This window comes from Crassostrea angulata, chromosome 9, assembly GCF_025612915.1.
Source record: "Crassostrea angulata isolate pt1a10 chromosome 9, ASM2561291v2, whole genome shotgun sequence".
NCBI classification, from domain to species: Eukaryota; Metazoa; Mollusca; class Bivalvia; order Ostreida; family Ostreidae; genus Magallana; species Magallana angulata.
The window spans coordinates 19,588,196-19,608,757 of NC_069119.1; the positions used below are offsets into that span (position 1 = coordinate 19,588,196).

At 30.9% G+C, this 20,562-nt stretch overlaps 1 long non-coding RNA gene across 1 annotated transcript; it reads right to left on the reverse strand.

Moving 5' to 3' along the window:
* Positions 1 to 13,605: 13,605 nt before the first annotated feature.
* Positions 13,606 to 20,115, reverse strand: LOC128162473 (uncharacterized). Its single transcript, XR_008240673.1, has 3 exons — positions 19,865 to 20,115; positions 14,131 to 14,178; positions 13,606 to 13,683 (listed from the first exon to the last, which is right to left on the reverse strand). It is a non-coding gene; the product is annotated as an uncharacterized LOC128162473 (long non-coding RNA).
* Positions 20,116 to 20,562: the final 447 nt, after the last annotated feature.

The following is a 20,562-nucleotide window of genomic DNA, read 5'->3' on the forward strand; positions in this document are numbered from 1 at the left end:
ATAAAATTGAGGGGAAGGTTGGGGAATATTCAGGAAGGGGGGGGTTAAGTTAAATTTTAAAATAGGATTTACTATGGGTTCCCAATTAACACTTACAAATTATATATGAGTCTTGCATACCCTTGACGTGGGATATCTTACATTTATTTCCAATATAAATTTTTTGACAACTTTCCGCAAGCATTTTGCCATTGCAAATAGAAGTACTGCAATTAGAAATTTTCTCCGTAGAATTTGATGACCATTAGACAGTTTCTTTTAATAACTAGAATCATATACCTCAAAAACCTGGCTTTTATGACTTTGGTAACAAGTAAAGGATAATCAAGAGAAAGAAAACGATGTATTTTTTTTACACATAAAATATAGTTTTTTTTTTTTTTAATAACGATAAATATAATTTATATGATTATAAAGAAATATCAATTTTTCCGAATTAAAACCACAGGAAAACTATATACACAGCAAACCATATTTTACATGTTATACGATGCATGTATTATATAATTTTTATTAAAAGAAAAATAAACCAAGTTAGAAATTAGCAACATTACTAACCGATTGAAAACATATAGCAAACGCACGGTTTCCAGTTTGGCTTCATGGCCTGGTGGGGTAAAGGACAGACGATATTCATATTCAAAAGTTCGCATTCATTGTTTATATTTACATTTTTTTAACTTCTTCCTTTATCTGCAAATGTGATTAATACCTCAAAATTATTTTTATTCTAAGGAAAAGTTCAAATTAATGGATGAGCCTCTGTAACAGCCACAAGCGTGATCTTTGATATTCGCTTGTGACGTTGCATATTAACAGTGTTCAACGATTGTGACTTTATAAAAACTTATCATTTAACCTTTCAATACCCTGTGGTTGTTAAAGAATGATAAAGCTCATCATTGAGCCTTTTAGCACTTTGTGTTTGTTAATATAGCATTGAATCATGATTTTTTTTTAAAGAAACAGTCTCATAACTGCAGCAGTGCGTGCATACAAATTTAGTAACGCGCATAAGCTAAGCCTGCAAATGTGATTTATACCTTAAAATTCCTATCTTACCCTAAGGGTATGTTCATATTAATGAAAGAACAACTGCAACAGCCACAAGTGTGAACTTAGATTTAAGCTTATGCCTTTGCAATTTACTGCGTTTGATGTTTGTTACGTCATAAAAAAATCTCGTCATTCTAACCACTGAGTACTTTCAAAACACTTTACAAGCCAAAAATATGTGAAATGTAAATTTATAATACACTCATCATTTAACTTTTTATTACAGCGTACCTTGTGTTTGTTAAAGTGTTATAACTGCAGTAACTTTCCACACATTTTACATGCAAATAATATTTAGAATGTAAATATTTTGAAATGGCAGCAAAAGGTTTAAAGAAGAATTAAAAAGGAGCTTAGTCTATTATTTTTCTGTTTAATTTAAAATAAGTTTACAAAATTGGTCTCATACTCAAATTCGACTTTGTAAAAATATCAAATTAAACATGACAAAAAACAGAAGAAACTTCCTTAAAAAAACACTTCATCATCAACTTTATTCATTTAAGAAATAAACAGCAATTTAAAAGTTCACCGGGATATGAAGTTGGTTGGTCACGTGATTAAATTGTGTGAAGCCCCAAGGGCTTCACGGTAGATTTGATCACGTACCAACCAACTTCATATCCCGGTGAACTTTTTAACATTGCTGTTTATTACTTATATTTATGTTTGAAAAAGACAAATTGTCCAGAACAGTTATAAAAACCGAGATTTATATTTACAATTATCAAAGCGATAAGCGCGTGCTATGATCATTGTGACGTCATGAAAAATTTCATACAGAATTGAACGTTTTCGCTATTCTATAGGATAATATAAGGAAACATATTTGCAAATGTTAATATAGAATCATAACCTATATGACAGTGCAATGTAAATATAATAAAAAAGCTCCATGCCTCCACTGTTGAGGTTTCGGCCTTATATGTTTTGCCCAAACGCGTTTATATCAACTATGTCACGAATTCTTGCTTGTGGAGCCTTACCAATATGACTAAATAGAAAATGTGTGAGTGATTGTTGATAAGAGTACAGAGCTATGGTGTCCGGATAGGGCCATTTGTGTTAGCGCGACATCGCGTTCAGATAAACGAGACATCGCGCTAACACAAAACACGCCGTCGCGCTAACGCAACTTTGCACAACACGACGTCGCGCTAACACAACACGCCGTCGCGCGAACACAACTTTGCACAACACGCCGTCGCGAAACAGTGACAAACAAGTAACTATATATTCATATGCATTGCTATTAATGAAAATAATATATATATTTCAAAGTACATTTTTCATCCATGCTTGCATGCAGGCCTACATATTTCAGCATGTGCAGTCTAATATTTCCAGACACGACTCCCTACTAGTCTGTGAAACCTGCAAAGTTGTGTTAGCGCGACGGCGCGTTGTGCAAAGTTGTGTTAGCGCGACGGCGTGTTGTGCAAAGTTATGTTAGCGCTACGGCGTGTTTTGTGTTAGCGCGACGGCGTGTTGTGCAAAGCTGCGTTAGCGCGACGGCGTGTTATGCGTTAGCGCGACGGCGTGTTGTGTAAAGTTGCGTTAGCGCGACGGCGTGTTGTGTGTTAGCGCGATGTCTCGTTTATCTGAACGCGATGGCCCTATCCGGACACCATAATAGAGCAGCCTCAAAGTTCCTTATGATAGGGTGACAGATCCCCAGGATCTCCCAAGAGATGTCCCTGCATACATCAACAATGTAATCACCTAGATCATATGGAACAATGCATGTAGTTTGTCTAGAGCCTCTTTGGCTGATTTTGTATCAATGTGTCTATAACACAAGAACTCTAAAAAGTATAGCATTACAAAACCTGGAATAGTTAATGATGAATTGCGTTTGTTTTGTAGAGAGGACTGTTGTTCTGGTACAAGTTCATGGATATAACAGACGAAATTGTCAAGTGCAATATCCAATGCTACAGCCCGTTTCATCTTTGTAGACAAGGATTGTCCAACTAGAGCCTGAATATAGCTTTTTACGCCTAGCATTTCCCAATACAATATATATGGCTGAGCTAACTTCATTTTTGTCATCTCGATTGCTGATTAAGCTTTCAGATATCTGAATGTTTTGTAATGGTACATTGCGATGAACAGCAAATCAGAAATACACCCTAACCTAACTGCTATTTCCAGCACGCTACATAAAAGTTTGTCAACAGTATACATCTGTTTGTTAACACGAAGGCTAGAGTTCTTGTGTAATCTAAATGCAATGTGTTCAAAGACCGTAGCTGTTAATTTCTGTAACAATACCTTTTGACACGCTGTCAATGGTGATTCTATCAACTGTTCGGCTGTCATTATTGCTACAATAGAATATTGAATGGAAAACGTTTACTGTTCCAAAATCAGTAAATTTATGCATTTTATAGAAAAGAATTACATTGTTTAGAACCTCAGACGTTATTACGTCCTGGTCTGTACAAATATAGACTTTGGGATTGTTTAGTATAAATATGGTATATGAACGAACGGGTGGACTCTGTAACAGACAACCTAGTCCTTTGCTATAATATTCATGTAGCTGTCTAAACAAACTGTATTGTTTTGGAACATAAACCTTCGCTAGAAACATTGTTTTGGGGGATAAAAAAAAGTTCGAACAAATTACCTCATACGCCCATTTAAAGAGAGTTTCAAGCATATCCAGAATCCTGACAGAGGACACAAGCGAGGCAATGTGTTATGTTGAATCGCCCAAAAACTACTGTTTTCATGTGATATGAACACAAGTTAACAGTCTCTTCTGACTGTAGGTTGATAACCTCCTTAAGAAATAGTTTTAACCCATAAGTTAGAAACTGAAAATGGTTCATCGCGTAAACCGGTTAATATTCTGTTTGAGAAAGAGAAATTCTCCACTCTTCATTTTCATGGAATCTTAGTGTTATCATATTGCTACAAAATGGTAATTTTAGGTAACCTGGGTCACTCAGATTTTAGCTTTTTCTTTGGAACTACGGAACCAAATACAACCAAGTTTGGCATATAAAATTTATGGGTTAAGGGTGGAGTAAAAATAATGCAATTCATGGTCCATGCCCCCCTCGGACCTGAGGGAAGGGCTAAATCCATCAAAATTAATGCAATCTTTTAAAAATCTTCTTTTCTACTAGACATCAAGCAGTCAAACTGCTGCCATGATTGTAAAAAGCATTGAACTCTTTACCAAAATTGTGAAATTCGTGGCCCTAGGGTTAGGGGTTCTGGTGTTAGGGTGGGACTCTGATTATATTAATCATGTGTTAATAATAATTATTAAATATTAATAATTATCATATATTATATGAATGATTATATTGTGAAAAATACAGTGATTCTTTAAAAAAATTTTCCTCTGCCCTTTGGTATTAAGAGAATGAATTAAGTTCATAGTTGTGATGAAAAAGAATGCTTCTTCTAAAACTGTGAGTTTCATGGTTCCTTGGCTATGGTGTTATAGCGGGGCTCTAATATTTATTTCTCCTCTGCTCCTGAGTAATATAAGCTTATGAACTAAGTATATAGTTATAATGAGGAAGAATGCTTCTTCCATAGTTGTGTGAATTAATTTCACGGTCCCTATGGGTCAGGTGATAATTGAAATTGTGTTAGGGTAGGACTCTAATGATTATACAGTGAAACTGCATTGATTCTATTAAAATCTTCACCTCTACTCTTGGGTATTACTCCAATGAATTAAGCACATAGTTATGATGCCTCGTCAACAAATAAGAATGTCATTGTCCCTGGGTCCGGGGTTCTGGTGTTATAGCAGGATTCTATTGATTATTAACACTGGTGTTAAGCCGATATGCGTACCATTTGGTACGCATATCATAAGATGGCGACAACCTCTGCAGGTTCGTAAGTTTACACAACTCTTTTTATTTATTCAGATCGTATTTCAGCGGGTAAAACATCAGTGTTTGAAGGGCTAGCGAGTCTTTACGTGTAGCAACCTATAAAATAATCCAAAACTGCATATTAATTGATATTTTCTTCATTAATGAAAATCCCGATGATATGCGTACCTACAAAAACAGATATACGTACCATAAAACAAATAAGAATTTCTGGATATGCCTACCATCGGTAAGATATACGTACCACTAATATACAAATTGATTTGGTTTTTTTTTCAAGGAAATTGTATATTTATAACTTATTTAACTGTATTTCGTTAAAAAAATTAAAACAACTTGTTAAATGAAAACTCGAAATGAAAAAAAATTATCTAAGAAAGAAATACAGGTGATTTAGATTGCCTGATATATAATCATCAGATTAACAAAATCTCACTTTAAGTCTAAATTCAACATTCAAGTCCGAATGATACAGATATTGAGAGTCCTTCAATTTCTTTATCAAAAAAAGTATTCAAAGTATGAAAAATGATTTTGTTTATAAATACAGTCAAACTTCGCAATTTCGAACTAGATGGGGCTGTTCATAACTTCGAGATATCCGAGTATTCGAGATTTTGAGGGTACGATACTTAAAAAAATGAGTGGTTGTTAATTACAAATCACTTCGATATATCCATTGTATGCGAGATATCGGTGTTCAAGATATCGAAGTTTAACTGTATAAAATTACGAACGAATGAAACAATAATAAAAGAATATTTTGTTCAAAAATTTACCATTTAATGTTGAATTCTGTTTAGATGATAAAGCATGAAACAAATAATACTCGGCGTATTTATCATTTTAAAACAATTGACATTGAACAGATAGGATAATTTCTTGACAATTTTTTGAATATTATCTACTTACAAGGGATTCATCCATTATTGTATCTGAATTCTCTGCATAGGAAAAAAAATGGCCAGAATCGAGGTTCAGTATTAAGCGTGTATCAAAACCGATTGAACCGACCGACCAAAAACAAGAGATCAATTAGTAAGATATATTGACAATTTGAATGTTTATTTCCCGCTACTATAAAGTGATGATATATGTCCAAGTTCTCAACATACTGACGCTCTGGGAATAATGATACTAAAACAATATAATACAAATGCATTCAACGCATCATAACGTTTAGTGAAAATAAGAAAACACAAAATGTAAAAGGAAAGTAGCTGGTACCCATATCATCAAAATATGGTACGTATATCCAAAAACATAAACATGTCGTAGGTACGCATATCATCGGGATTTTCATTCACGAAGAAAATATCAATTAATATGCAGTTTTGGATTATTTTATCGGTTGCTACACGAGAAGACTCACTAGCCCTTCAAACACTGATGTTTTACCCGCTGAAATACGATCTGAATAAATAAAAAGAGTCGTGTAAACTTACGAACCTGCAGAGGTCGTCGCCATCTTATGATATGCGTACCAAATGGTACGCATATCGGCTTAACACCAGTGATTAAGGGTAGGGTGTGGAATTTAGACCGTTTATTTTTTTTGTACTTAAGATTTGTTCAGTTATGTCACTGTATGCTATGCTACAACATTTAACTATTTTTAATTTTTTTTAGAAAGTTTATTGAATTAAACAACCCCAGCATATTTAAATTGATTTTATCAGCCCTGTTATTATAATACACATGAATATACATTACTAAAGCGACACTGCAGTTATTCAGGTGACAGAATCAGGCCATGAGCGACATCTATCTTTCCACGACGAAGCAGAATGAGGCCAAAGGTCAGAAGCAAAACACATAGCAGTGTCATAATCTATTTTTCCTATTACACCACTACCACAGGATCCATGTAGAATGAACTTTTTACCATTACATAAATTATATTCTAAAAGATATAATTCTTTGTATTTAGTTAAATTAAAAACAAGATACATAGAAACTGTCGTTTCTTCTGATACTTGCTAATTTAAATAGTGAGTCTGTTGTTGGAGTCATTACATAAGCAAAGAAAATCTTAGAGGGCACTCAGAACTATTCGCTAGGATCAAGGTTTGAACTCTTGAATTGTATGATTTAGATTGAGACATATACCAGATCACTGCGTGGTCATTGCACCAGAACATATAGTCCATATCTGATTCGTCTCTTGAGCTTCCTTGTTACTCTTTTGTTTGATAATATACGTTTGTAAATCAGATGGTAAATGTCTTATGTCTCTAGATCTCTTATAATTGCTACATGTTATGAAGTTCCCAATATAGAAAAGCACAGTCCACGTTAAACCGATTCCAACATGTGTTAAAATCCTGTCTTACTATAAAGAAAGATAATTAAGATCAATAATTGAAATAAATAATCCTTATCATTAATTCAAATCGATAGACAAAGAATCTGGGATGGGTAGAATGTATTTTGTCTTTTTCTTATTTTAGGGTTTATATTATTCATCTGTGTATCGATGTAATTCATGTTATATTTGTCTATGTTCTAGATAAAAATCAAAAGTATATTGATTATCGTTAGCATCTATTCATGAACGGAATATGTGATAAATATTTGCACATTGTTTTAAAACACATATAGAACACGTGGTATGTAATACTCTATGAAATTTTACGTATTGACAATAAGGTGACAATTTTATATTAATTACACCCTAATTTTTTTTAAAGGCGATATCTTATCGATATTAATTTCGGAATCAGTATCAAAATAAATGTCTAATTAACTTTATAATTAATAAATAATATAAGGTATTTCAAATAACACATTCAGCATTATCTTTGATTTATTTCTACACTTTATGTATTAAATGTACTTGTATTGTATAAATGTAAACTTGATGTAATATTAACATAACATTACGATAATTATTATTTTGAGTAAAACGTTGAAAAGTTCGTACCTATTTAAAACTTGATTTCTTTGATGGGTTTTCTATTCATATTAAATAAATAAATAAATAAATAAATAAATAAATAAATAAATAAATAAATAAATAAATAAATAAATAAGAAAAAGATTTCATGTTATTTTATTTATTCTTTGCTTCTTTAAACAATTTTACCTTGATTCAATATTCAACCATCTAACTGCACACATGTTAACTGTTAAGTGTAAATGTTGATCAAATATATTGTAAATATTGGTTTTTTTTAAATGACTGAAAATAACACAATATTGTATCCGAATTTTAAAATGTGTTTAACGATATCAATGCGATTCCAGTACACGATATCGATGATTAAAGTACAGAATACAATGTACTCACAGCAAGATGAGTTTAGATCAGAGAATGCCATTCTTTAATGTACCTGAAACAACCCTTTTACTATGTTAATTGCTACCTCACCAACTGAGACTAGTACAGAAAAAGCCTTAAAAACTAGACTAGTAAAGACGTCGTATTAATCTACTGAGTATTTACATGATCAGTTATATTCTACATTTACTTTACAGGTAAATAAAGTGGATTCCCAGATGATACCAAAATCTGGTAATCATTGTCATTGTGATTAAAGTCCAATTATAAAAAATCAATACCGATTTTATTTCCTCTTTTTGCTATTTCAATAAAATCGTGACATGGTTTGACTGTAAAAATACATTTTAATTGAAAGGAAGTTTTCGTAAGAAGATGGGTGGATAAGGCGTGTAAAATTCTTATACGCGGACGGATAAGATACTTAAAAATTAAAATATCAATAAATCTAATATTTTTTAAATAAACCATTTTAAACAAAGTATGTTCAACATATCATCGATTTGTAACATTTGAATATGTTCTATACTTGAAATGTGGTGATTCAATTAAACTGGAAAATAAGTATCAAAACCTCCAAATAGTGTCATTTTTTTTTAAACGTCAATGTTTTTTCTTCTATAGAGTTTTCTTGTGCTTCATATTTTCCTCATTGTCTAAGTAGGGTCTAATGGAAAACAAGCCGATTTTAATCGAGATGACCCAACATACATTAAAAATATCATTTTATATCCCGACAATTGAACGTTTTTTGTATGTGAGATGGCTCAGTGGTTAGAGCACAAGCCCAGAGCTAATCTTATATAACTAGGGGTTTTATGTTATGAATTCGATGCTGGCAAAATTAAAGACGATATTTTTTTCTTTCTTATCATCTAAGATATCAAAAACTGAATATAGTTAGAAATAAATTGTGCTTTTGCAAACTTGTATTATAATATATATTCAAAAAGATTTCATTAGAAAAAATAAATTCGAAATTGTACTTTTTGACTAAACAGAATGGGCATTTGCACTATCTTATCCCCCATTGTCTTTGTTTATTTTGTGAAGTGGAAACTTTATGAAGATAATTAAATTTCGTATTTGAAATATCTTGTTACGTTATCTGTTTTTATATTTAGTTTTTCAAATGTATAACCCGTATATATCTATTATAAAACCAAATGCACAGTACAATCCTCACTAATCATAAAATTGTGTAACCAAAATTGTATAACTTACATTAGAATGAACATACACCTCCACTACGGTGTAAGCGTAGCAAGATATTTCAAATGTGCAAATCTTACAAAATGAATGAATTTTATCAAAATTGCTTTTAAATTCTTGTCTTTAAAAGTTCGGTGAAATAAAAATACTGATCAAGCTAAATAGTATATAAATACTTTTTGAAATAACTGTGGAGACTGTTTATTGCGGGGGGGGGGGGGGGTTAAGCTAGCAAGGGAAAGTTTTGAATAAAGTACCCGTCAATATTTTTTAAAAAATTGAGAGTTGCTGTACTTGAAGGCTTATGAGTGTTGCTAAAATTCATGAAATGATTTTTAATGATTATCATTAGTTAGAGGGGTGTCTGTTGTTGAAATTGATATGCAATATGTAGGCCCCTTATGTTAGGTACATGAGAATCTGAAGTAAAATGCGAAACCTGCGGCTATGACTGTTGTGCTGACTTTACACAGTGAAATTGCAAGTTACAGACGGGAGGTAAAATAACACGAAAAGTAGGTGGATGGGACATTGTAAACTAAATACCGGTAAGTTTCTGACATGTGATAGTGCAACATGCAGGCGGTACGGAAGGGAATTAACTGGGTGAGGTCTAAAAAGCTGAAAAATCATGAAAAGTTATCAAAATATGAAAGGGTCAAAATCTCATAAAAACCAGTATGTAGAGAATTTTACAGGTTTTGACTAATAATTTTCTTCAGAAAATGGTGATTGGCCTTATAAAGAGTGAATTAAAGGTATTTGTGCTGAATGTGAACTGAGGAAAATCTAGTTACAGAGTTCCGAAGACATGCATCCCTTGGCTACAATGAATTGTATCAAAAAAACTGTCCCCTGCCACCTAAGGCCCACCACTGATTAAACAATAACTAGCATTTACTATGGGATTGCATACTGTTGCCGTGGTATATTTTACGATGTCTCTGTTTTCATTTTCTCCTTGACCAGACGACTTTCCGCAAACATTTAACCATCGCCAGTATGAGCATCCAAATTTAATCTTTTTTCTGCTTGAAACTAAATGAGTGTTTGAAAGTAACTTCTAATAAGTAGACTCCTCTACTTAAAAAACTTACCGTTTCTAAATTTAGTGTAAACAAATATAATCAAGAAAAAGAAACTGACATATTGTTTATTACACATCATACGATTTTTTTTTTCCAATTGATTATAAAAATCAATAAATTCCGGGTTAAAACCACAGAAAAGTCACATGCATAGCAAATCTTCGATTTTTAGACACATGATATCAAAGACGTTTATACAGCTTTGTTTATTTATCAAAATACTTTTCGTGTAGTTATATACATGTAAGATATAATTCATTTGATGAAACAAAGAAGTGTTCCAAGTAAGAAATTAGTTAGAACAACCACATATATATGGAATGCGGGAACATCCCACACTTGCTTTTTCAATTAAAATTAAAGCTTTGGCTAATCCAATCATCACACAATAATATTTATAAACATGTTTTACAAAGTTTATCCCAACTAGACCTTTTTCTAAGAATGACCTTTTTATCATATAGGCCAAGTTTATTTGTATTCTTCTAACAAGTTTACCAATTTCGGTTCATTTTAAAATGGACATAAATATGTCAAATAACCTTTAAGGGGCCTCGCTTACAAAAATGAATTTATGTTGTAGCAACTCCAATGATAAACACGCAAAGTAAATGCTTACAAAATAATAATTGAGGTTATTTTAAAGAACAGTTACAACCTAGGAGAAGTGGAAAAGACATATTTTTTATAAACAAACATGTCCAGGTTATAAACAAACATGTCCAGGAGAATCATCACAAGCCCTGCATGTGTTTTGTTTACAGTAAATACGCATGCGTAGTAGTGTAGAAGGCTGAACGTAGTAACACGTTGGGATGTAAATATGTATGGGTTATACGTAATTATTAATTTTAATGAAAAAAAGAAGATTTATTTCATGGATAAAATTCAGGAATAGTACAAAATACCAAACCCGATCGGAAATTTGTTTTCAAGTCGGTTTTATGATAAGATGCGCCGTACTGTATCTTTAATGAAGCGTATCCAGTTTTTTGGCGCATTCCAAATTAATAAAAAAAAATATCTAATTAATTTTTTTAATGTGTTAATTTCGTAATGTGATGAATATTTCTGTGTATTTACGGGCCACTAGAAGGCGGTCCGTTATTTGATATACATTTAGAAATTGTATCTGCGTTTCTGCGGGATAGGTTTTTTAACAAGATTAATATTATGCTTGTTTTTATGAATTGAAAGTAAATTTGCATGTAGAAATATGTTTTATGCCTTTGAAAAATTTTACACTTTTTTTGTTGACTTGTAAATGTAAAGTAGATAATATAGACTGTCGTGTTTGGTGCGTATTTTATGGAGACTATAATCTATTCAGAAAATTTCGGAGTTTTTCATTCTTTTCAAAACAATGCATCGGGATGGGTATATATTGGGATACTGGACAAACTAAAACATGAAATACTAGATATCTTAATGACATTAAATTTTATATGAATGATATATTTGAACCGCTATGTACTGCGTCAAATAAAATGATTTTTTAAAATTTTAATTTTTTTCCCGTTGTAATTGTGCAGTTTCTACCGGATGAGCATATGATCTTACATATGCATGTACCTATAAAATAATCCATTTCTATTGTATTGTGTGGTCCTTTGAAATCATATAAACTAATATTTTTAGTGTTAATTCAATACAATGCAACAAAAAATAAACATAATCTGAAGTACATAATCTCCAAGAGAATAATGATGAGTTGAACTTTGTATCAGAACAATGTACAAATCAATGTGTTCTCCATTACTTCATACTATGGCAATTAATATTAGAAATGCTTACAGTGACGAACTCGATTCTTAATAATAGTAATTAATTATAGTAAAATGTTAAAAGTGTTAGCGTTTTTTATATAATATATAAACTATCAACAATCAATGATGTTTCAATTCATACACTAGTTACATATTTTGCGGCCCATTTGACGCTTGCGTCAATTTGTTGGTTCTTTTTAATCCTGAATAAAAGTAAGTAATTATAAATTCATGAAAAACACACAATCATCAACTTTTACAGTCCTAACGTATAAAACTTTGCTTTGTAAGTATGATAAAAAGGTTCATAAGTCCATTGATGAGATTTGGGGCTTATATGTTTTGTCCTGAGGTGTATTTCTGAACTACATCATGTATTCTTGTTTGCGTAGCAATTCTAATATTATTGATTGAAAAGTGTGTGAGTGCCTGTTGATACGAGTATAAAGCGGCATCCAAGTTCCCAGTGATTTGGTGACAGATCCCAAGGATCTCCCATGAGATGTCTCTGCATAGATCAAATATGTACAAACCCTGATCATATTGAACTAGGGCATGTAGCTTGTCTAAAGCGGCTTTGGCTAATGCAATATCAATATGCCTATAACATAGGAACTCTAGAAAGTGAAGTATCACAAACACTGGGATAACTAATACAACGTCTCTGTTCTGTAAAGCGGACTGTTGTTCTGGTATAAGTTCATTGATATAACTGATGAAGTTGTCAAGTGAAATATCAAATGCCACAGCCCGTTTCATCTTTGTAGACCAGGATTGTCCACATAAAGCATCAGTATATCTTACTCGTACAATGTTCCGATACAGTAAATGCGGTTGAGCTAACTTAAATTTTGTCATCTCAACTGCTGATAATGCTTCCATGTATCTCAGTGTTTTATAATGGTACATTGCAATAAACAGCGTATCAGATATACACCCAATCCTTCCAGCCAGTTTAAGCATACTACAGGAAATTTTGTCAGCAATGTGCAACTGTTTGTTGGCCTTGACACAATTGTTCTGTAATATAAACGCAATTTTTTGAAGGTTTGCGGCTGTAATTTTCTGTAACATGACTTTTTGACATGGAGTCAAGGGTGAATTTATCAAATATTCAGCTGTTTTCATTAAGACAATAGAATTTTGTATGGCAGAAAAGCCCATTCTAATACTTAAAAGAGTATTCATCTCATTAAAAAGTTTCACGTCGTTATGGATTTCAGGTATTATGAAGTCTTGATGTGTATAGATATGGAGCTTGGGATTACAAAGGGCTCCTAGAATAAATAAATATTGATCATAAAAGTATGAAATTAGTTGTACTCACACTCGAGACGATCCGTTTAGAGATGAAAATGCCATTATTTAAAGGTTCTAACTAATTATTTTAAATTCTTTGTCCCTCTGGGTAACTTCTGTAATTGTAAAAATGTACTTCAGCAGAGACTAATAACATTTGAAGGATAATTCAAATGAGGAAGGACGCGGATAAATATCTATCTATTTAGATAGAGTTCCGTTATATTATTATTTGATTTAAGTGCCAATTGTCGTAAATATTTTCAATCAGTAAATTTATTAAAGTAATCGGCGTTAATATATTGATTCAGTTGTCTGAAAGACAACAGGTCATTTTAGAAAATAAAGTGTTTTGCAGAATCCTGAGTGTAACTGGGTACACGCGTGTCTTCTAAATACTAATAACCGCTCGCGATCGGTTGGACACACGTTACACAATATTATCCAAATTATTTATTATGTGTCATTTTTGTCAAAGATCTCTTATGTGTGTTGTCTGATCCAAATAAAAAATCATAGTTTAATATTTTGACAATTTGCAGATTTTATACTTTAATACTTACATCCACGAAGTGTGATTCTATCTATTTCATTGGTTGGAATTCACAGCTCTATATAAACAGACAAAAGATAATTGTATGCCCATAGTTATGTGTTTTGAATAACTAGTTAATTAACATTAATGTAATTTAATAAAATAATGATTATTGGACGAAACATATATTTAAAAAAAAAAATTCACGATGCCGCGGAGTAAAAAAAATTAAAGTCATTCTTTAGTGAATTTTAAACAATTATTTAAACTGTGAATTTGGAAAAATGTTTTAGCTGATAAGATAAAATCCAATACGACGATCCCACTCAATTAAGATGAGTATAATCGGATGGTTGTTTCTGATTCACTTGCTAATTAGATTACTTGTATTTTGATGATAAAGCATATGCCTAAGTAAGTTAAAAAGGGAACCTAGCTGAAAAAGGGAACCTAGCTAAAAAAAAAAGATTTTACAATCAATATTGCATTCATTTTATGGACAAATTATATTTGAAAAATAGTATATAATTTTATTTTCTGAAGTTGCTTTAACAGTAAATTTGTGATAAAGTTTAATTTCAAATTAATGGAAACATTTTTAATAAAGAGAAATACTCGTAATTATTTTCCGTGGGGACCTGATGAATCGAATGTTCTTCTTTCTTTATATAGACAAGTCATACATTCTATGAAACCTTCACAATTCGGTTCTAACCAGTTTATCGATCGGTCGAAACCCTCAACAACCTAGGAAAACCTCGATCTGCACGAAATAAGGTGTCTTCCCATTTAGCTAAAATTCTGACTTTTTATGGGTGACTTATTTTAGCTAAGTGGGAATGGTGTACATTTAAGGGTGTCAAAGAACAAATGAAATTGATTACAGGTGAATTATTGTCTGTTCAATTATTGACCTTAAGTAAAGTTTTAATTTGATAAAAAAAAAATATCAGTCAATTTTTTAAGATTATGTTTAAAATGAAAGAATTAAATACATGCAATAGAAGTAAATTTTGATAATAAAAAAGGGTCGCTAAATCTTATTTTATGTAAAATTACTCAATATTCATTCTTTTGAGAAGAAGAAGAAAAACAGAAATAACACAACATAAACTACATTTAATGTACAATTCAATTTAATTCCGTTTTTTCAATTCGGTTTATTTGCTCAAACCATGAAATGGTACATGAGGTCACTCATTATATACAGTTCAAAAGTCAGAGGTACATTTTATAAATGAATGGATAAGTAGTAAATAATTAGTAGCTAGTAAATAAGCATAAATATACAATGAAAATAGGAAAAAGTATAACCATGGAGGACAAACTATTATATCAGATGTATATTTTGATAATAAAATAACATTATTGTTCAGGTTAGTAACATAAGAAAAAGACATAAGTATTTGGCACTGAACAGTATATATACTGTGATGTATATAACATATTTATGCCTAAATATCAATAGCTTTTTACATTCAAGAATAAAATGGAATGTACATGTATAAGATAGTAAATGGTATAGCATTTATTGAATTTTAATGGCAATTAAATCGAGCATTAGTTTGATTGAAGTTTCATATGATCTAATTAAGCCATCAATTTCTGCGGTGTGTTGTTTATATAAAAGCAATTGCTTGCAAGGCCTATTAAATTTTGTTTTCTTATTTTTTATCTTATTTTATTTATATAAATATTCAACCTTTTAATCATTGATAAAACTTAAATCTAAATTTTTATAACACAGTAGATCAATATTGTCAAAAATATATAACAACTAGATCATACCCATCACATAACGCTTAATATGTTGAACCATTTTTTGGTTCATTTTTATATATACTTAGTACGATATTTTCCTTATCTTATTCTGTAAAATTGAAATAAAAAAAAACTGCATTGTTGGATATTGAGAGGAGCGGACAGGGATGAAAAATCTAACTGAAATAGATAATACATGTATATATATATATATATATATATATATATATATATATATATATATATATATATATATATATATATATATATATATATATATATATATATATATATATATATATATATATACGTGGCCTTAATCATAATTGTTGCAGCTGACTGAAAAAATAAACTTTTTTATCGTATTTTTTTCAAATCAATGAATGGGTATTTAGTGTATATCTCTCTAAATTTGGTTCTTTTGGTCAATTTACATTATAGTTTGTATTACTCTCCCAAGTAAGACTTTCAGATTATAGACTGCTTTGAAAAGTCTGGTGGGGGGGGGGGCATCCCTATTAAACTTATTGACGTAGAAAAATTAATGTCTAAAGTTTGCAACCAATCTTTTGTGGTATAAAAAAGTATAAAATTGAACACGCTAGGTTATGCATTTATCCATCTGCATGCATATTTCAAACCAAAGTTGACAGATTCAAAGTATCTGGTCGATGGTTAACTCGCCCTACATTTTCCTCCATGGTGTCAATTAGGCAACCCGGGCACCTTGTTCTGGAAAGTGTTTTCAATTAATACAAAAATCGCATTTATTGATCCTTTTTATTTTTTAACTTTTCGTATTAATAGAAGTCCGATCTGAGGTACCTGCTCGCGATGCATGCTAAACTCGTCTTACACTTTTTCATTAATTAGTCAATCCGCGTTCTTGGTTACCCCGTTCTGGAAAGTTCTCTAGCGAATGTGTATCAAAACTAAAATCGCCAACTAAAGATTTTATTTATTCAACATTTGTCAAATCTTCACTTTTATGTATTCTCTAAATAGGCTCACAGTAAAAATATTCACTCTATACGTAATCATTCAATATTATTTCATTGCAAGTATATATTTTGATGCAAACTATCCCTGACTTGAATCCGCTAAAGCGTGTCGACCACCTTACTCTCATTTTTGCTATTTTTTATTAATTTCACAATAATAACTTATCAGTTAAATTTCAATTATACCTTACGGACAACATTACGCATGTGTTGAAATACAAAAGGTGTAAGCAAGTACTCTGGTGCAGACATTTTGAAGTTTATTTGCAAAATGCCTTAATTTATAAGTATAGATATATCACAGGTGATTTTTATACAGGTAGTTCACACCTAAAACAGATTATATTCAGTGCTCACTCAGGTGTGAAAATCACATTTTAGCTAGGTGGGAATAAGAATTTAAGGTCAAATGCGACCTATCTTCCATTTATTCTATTTTTTCCAATCTCCACAATGTGAAGATTTCCACGTCGTTATTTCATAGTTATATTTTTATGTAATATTATTTTTATTTTATTTGGATATTGAGTGTTCAATTGAAAATATACAGTATGACTTTACTTATAAGTATTCAAATGCATTTTGCGTGCTATTTTAAGGAAAATTCGAAATATTCTAGCTTTGAAACGAGCCTTGTAATGTACTCTGATTTTTTGGGCGTTAACAGGTTTAAATGTTAATAAATAAGGAATAAAATATCAAGGAAAATAATATAAAATTGAGGAACATCTCGTCTGTCCTTAAGAATTTAAGCTATGTGGGAATAAACCCCAAATAATCAATCATCTTTGGTGGGCAATAAACAATGTTATACACTTAATATACTGACCATTCGTGAGTAAAAATAGCGTGCGTTTTGTGCACGATGTCGAGTGGTGTGGTTGGTATTTCAGAACTCGTACTACAGGTATTTTTAAGTTTTTGTTGAAAATCTATGTGGAAAATTTTGCGTTTAGTTATTACAAATAAGCATTATTGCAACCATTATTGAAATAAAACCACTATTGAAATAAATTATTTCAATAGTGGTTGGAAATGTATTTCATTATAAAAATCACCTTCAACCACTATTGAAATAAAACCACTATTGAAATGAATTATTTCAATTGAGGTTGGGGACGTATTTCATTAGAAGAATCACTTTGCAACCACTATTGAAATACAACTACTATTGAAGTAATCATTTTAATAGAAGTTGGGGATGTATTTCATAATAAGAACTACTTAACAGACACCATTAAAGGTCAACTTCTATTAAATTTATATTTTCAATCGTAGGTGGGAATGAATTACTTTATAAATATAACCATGTAATCACTATTGTAGCACATTTGGAAAGAAAGAAGTTGTATATCATATTTGCAAACTATTTTGAAATGCAAGAAATCTAACGAATAATTTAAAATACACAATTATATTACACTGTTCACTGCTGAGTAGAAGTAAATAGCACATTCTCGCAAATAAAAATACATATACATTCGTTTTTATCTAACAAACAATTTCAAATACACAATAAAGGTACCAAAGACTTGAATATTTTTGCGCTAATAATAATCAAGACTATGAAATAAATGTACCTTTTTTTAGGATTTTCACTCTTGTGCAGAAATAACCAATCCTCGCAGATTAATATAAGGAATCGTTTTCATATTTTTTTTTCTTTATCTTTCTCTTTCTATAGATATATCATGTTTTATGAAAATTATTATTTGTACTAGAAGACAACGTTGTAAATTGCTATAACTTCTATTCAGAACCCCTGCATATCAAAAAATGATTTATAGCTTATATCACTATAGATATATGTTATAATGAATATCACTATTGAGATAAATAATTTCAATAGTGGGTGGGGATGTACTTCATTATGACCAATATTGAATGAAATAAATTATTTCAATAGTGGTTGGGTATGCGTTTCATTTTAACCACTATTGAAATAAATTATTTCAGTAGTGGTTAGGTATGCATTTCATTACAACCACTTTTGAAATAATTTATTTCAATTATGGTTAAGGATGCGGTTCACTACAACCATTATTGATATAAAATGATTCAAAAGTGGTAGAGATGCATGTCATTTTAATGCCTATAATTCCGACTGTGCATAACACTTTCGGTTCCAGATGACAGTTGGTATGGAAAACATGACCATATAGAGGTAAATCAAAGAACATCATAATCAAAAAGGAATTCATTATCTCATAAGACATACTTCTTATCTTCAGAAACTCCCTTAGCAGAAAGGAAAGTGCTACACGCATACATAATAATATACATAAAACTGAAATGCATCATCAACCACTATTGAAATATTTTATTTCAATAGTGGTTGAAATGAAAGGTATTCCTAGCCAATATTGAAATTATTCATTTCAATAGTGGTTGAAATGAATCGCATTCTTAATCACTATTGAAATAATATATTTCAATAGTTGTCATAATGAAGTACACCCCCAACCACTATTGAAATAATTTATCTCAATAGTGATATTTATAATTATATTTATCAATAAATAATTATTCAATATACAGGGGGTTTGAATAGAAGTTCTGGATGTTCACTATTGTGCAAATGATAAACACTATTCATAGGACATGATATGTCTGTAGACTGATAAATGTAAAGAAAAAAATATAAAATTATTTAGAAAGAAATTCGTTCTAAGGTACGATTGAAAAAATAAGTTTAATAGTAGTTGTACTTCAGCAGTGTCTGTAAATTGGTTTCAAAATGGAATACATCCCGGAACACTATTTAAATAATTTTATTTCAATAGTGGTTGTATTTCAATAGTGGTTGTAAAGTGATTCTTCAAATGAAATACATTCCCAATCACTATTGAAATAATTTATTTCAATAGTGGTTTTATTTCAATAGTGGTTGCAAAGTGATTTTTCTAATGAAATGCATTCCAAACCACTATTGAAATAATTTATTTCAATAGTGGTTTTATTTCAATAGTGGTTGCAACAAAGCATACATTATAACAGTACCTTGTTTGAACCACTTGTTTTGCATCATTTGACCTTAAAATCCGTTTTCAGAGGCTGTTGTGAGCTTGAGCGGTTTCTTTGACATTGCTACTTTCAATTTGTTGCATCCGGTCATATACGTTAAAGACTATTTTTTTTCTATGGAGGACCATTATAGTAATTTTTCTATATTATTTGATCGCCATTGAAAATGTCCGTTTCATGTGTTGTAAGATATACTGTATATTTAAGAAATTTTTGTTAGCAAAAAAAAACCAACCATGGGCGGGAAGGTGTCAATTCTGAAGTGTACCGAAAAAGGAGAGAACCCACAAAGGCCTTACAATAATAATCCATCGGTCTTTCAGCAAAAGAAAGGATACCCTTTTGGAAAATGTTATGGCTTGTAATTTTTTTCACACAAAAAATGTTAAAGAAGTTAACCAGAAGCAACCAAGATACCCCCCCCCCACACACACACACACACACTCCCACACACACACATTTTTTTCTTTTATATAGAAAAAGAATATGATTTTTTTTTTAAATGTTTGGTCAAGACTTTTCCTTTCCTTTTTCAAATGTGATGCTAAGTGTAAGATAATTATTAAACTAATATTTAATATAAAATAAGACTACTTTAGTCCTTTTACCGATGTTTGATAGAAAAATTAAACACATGAATAATCATTATAAGTTATCAATACGGTAGAATCAAT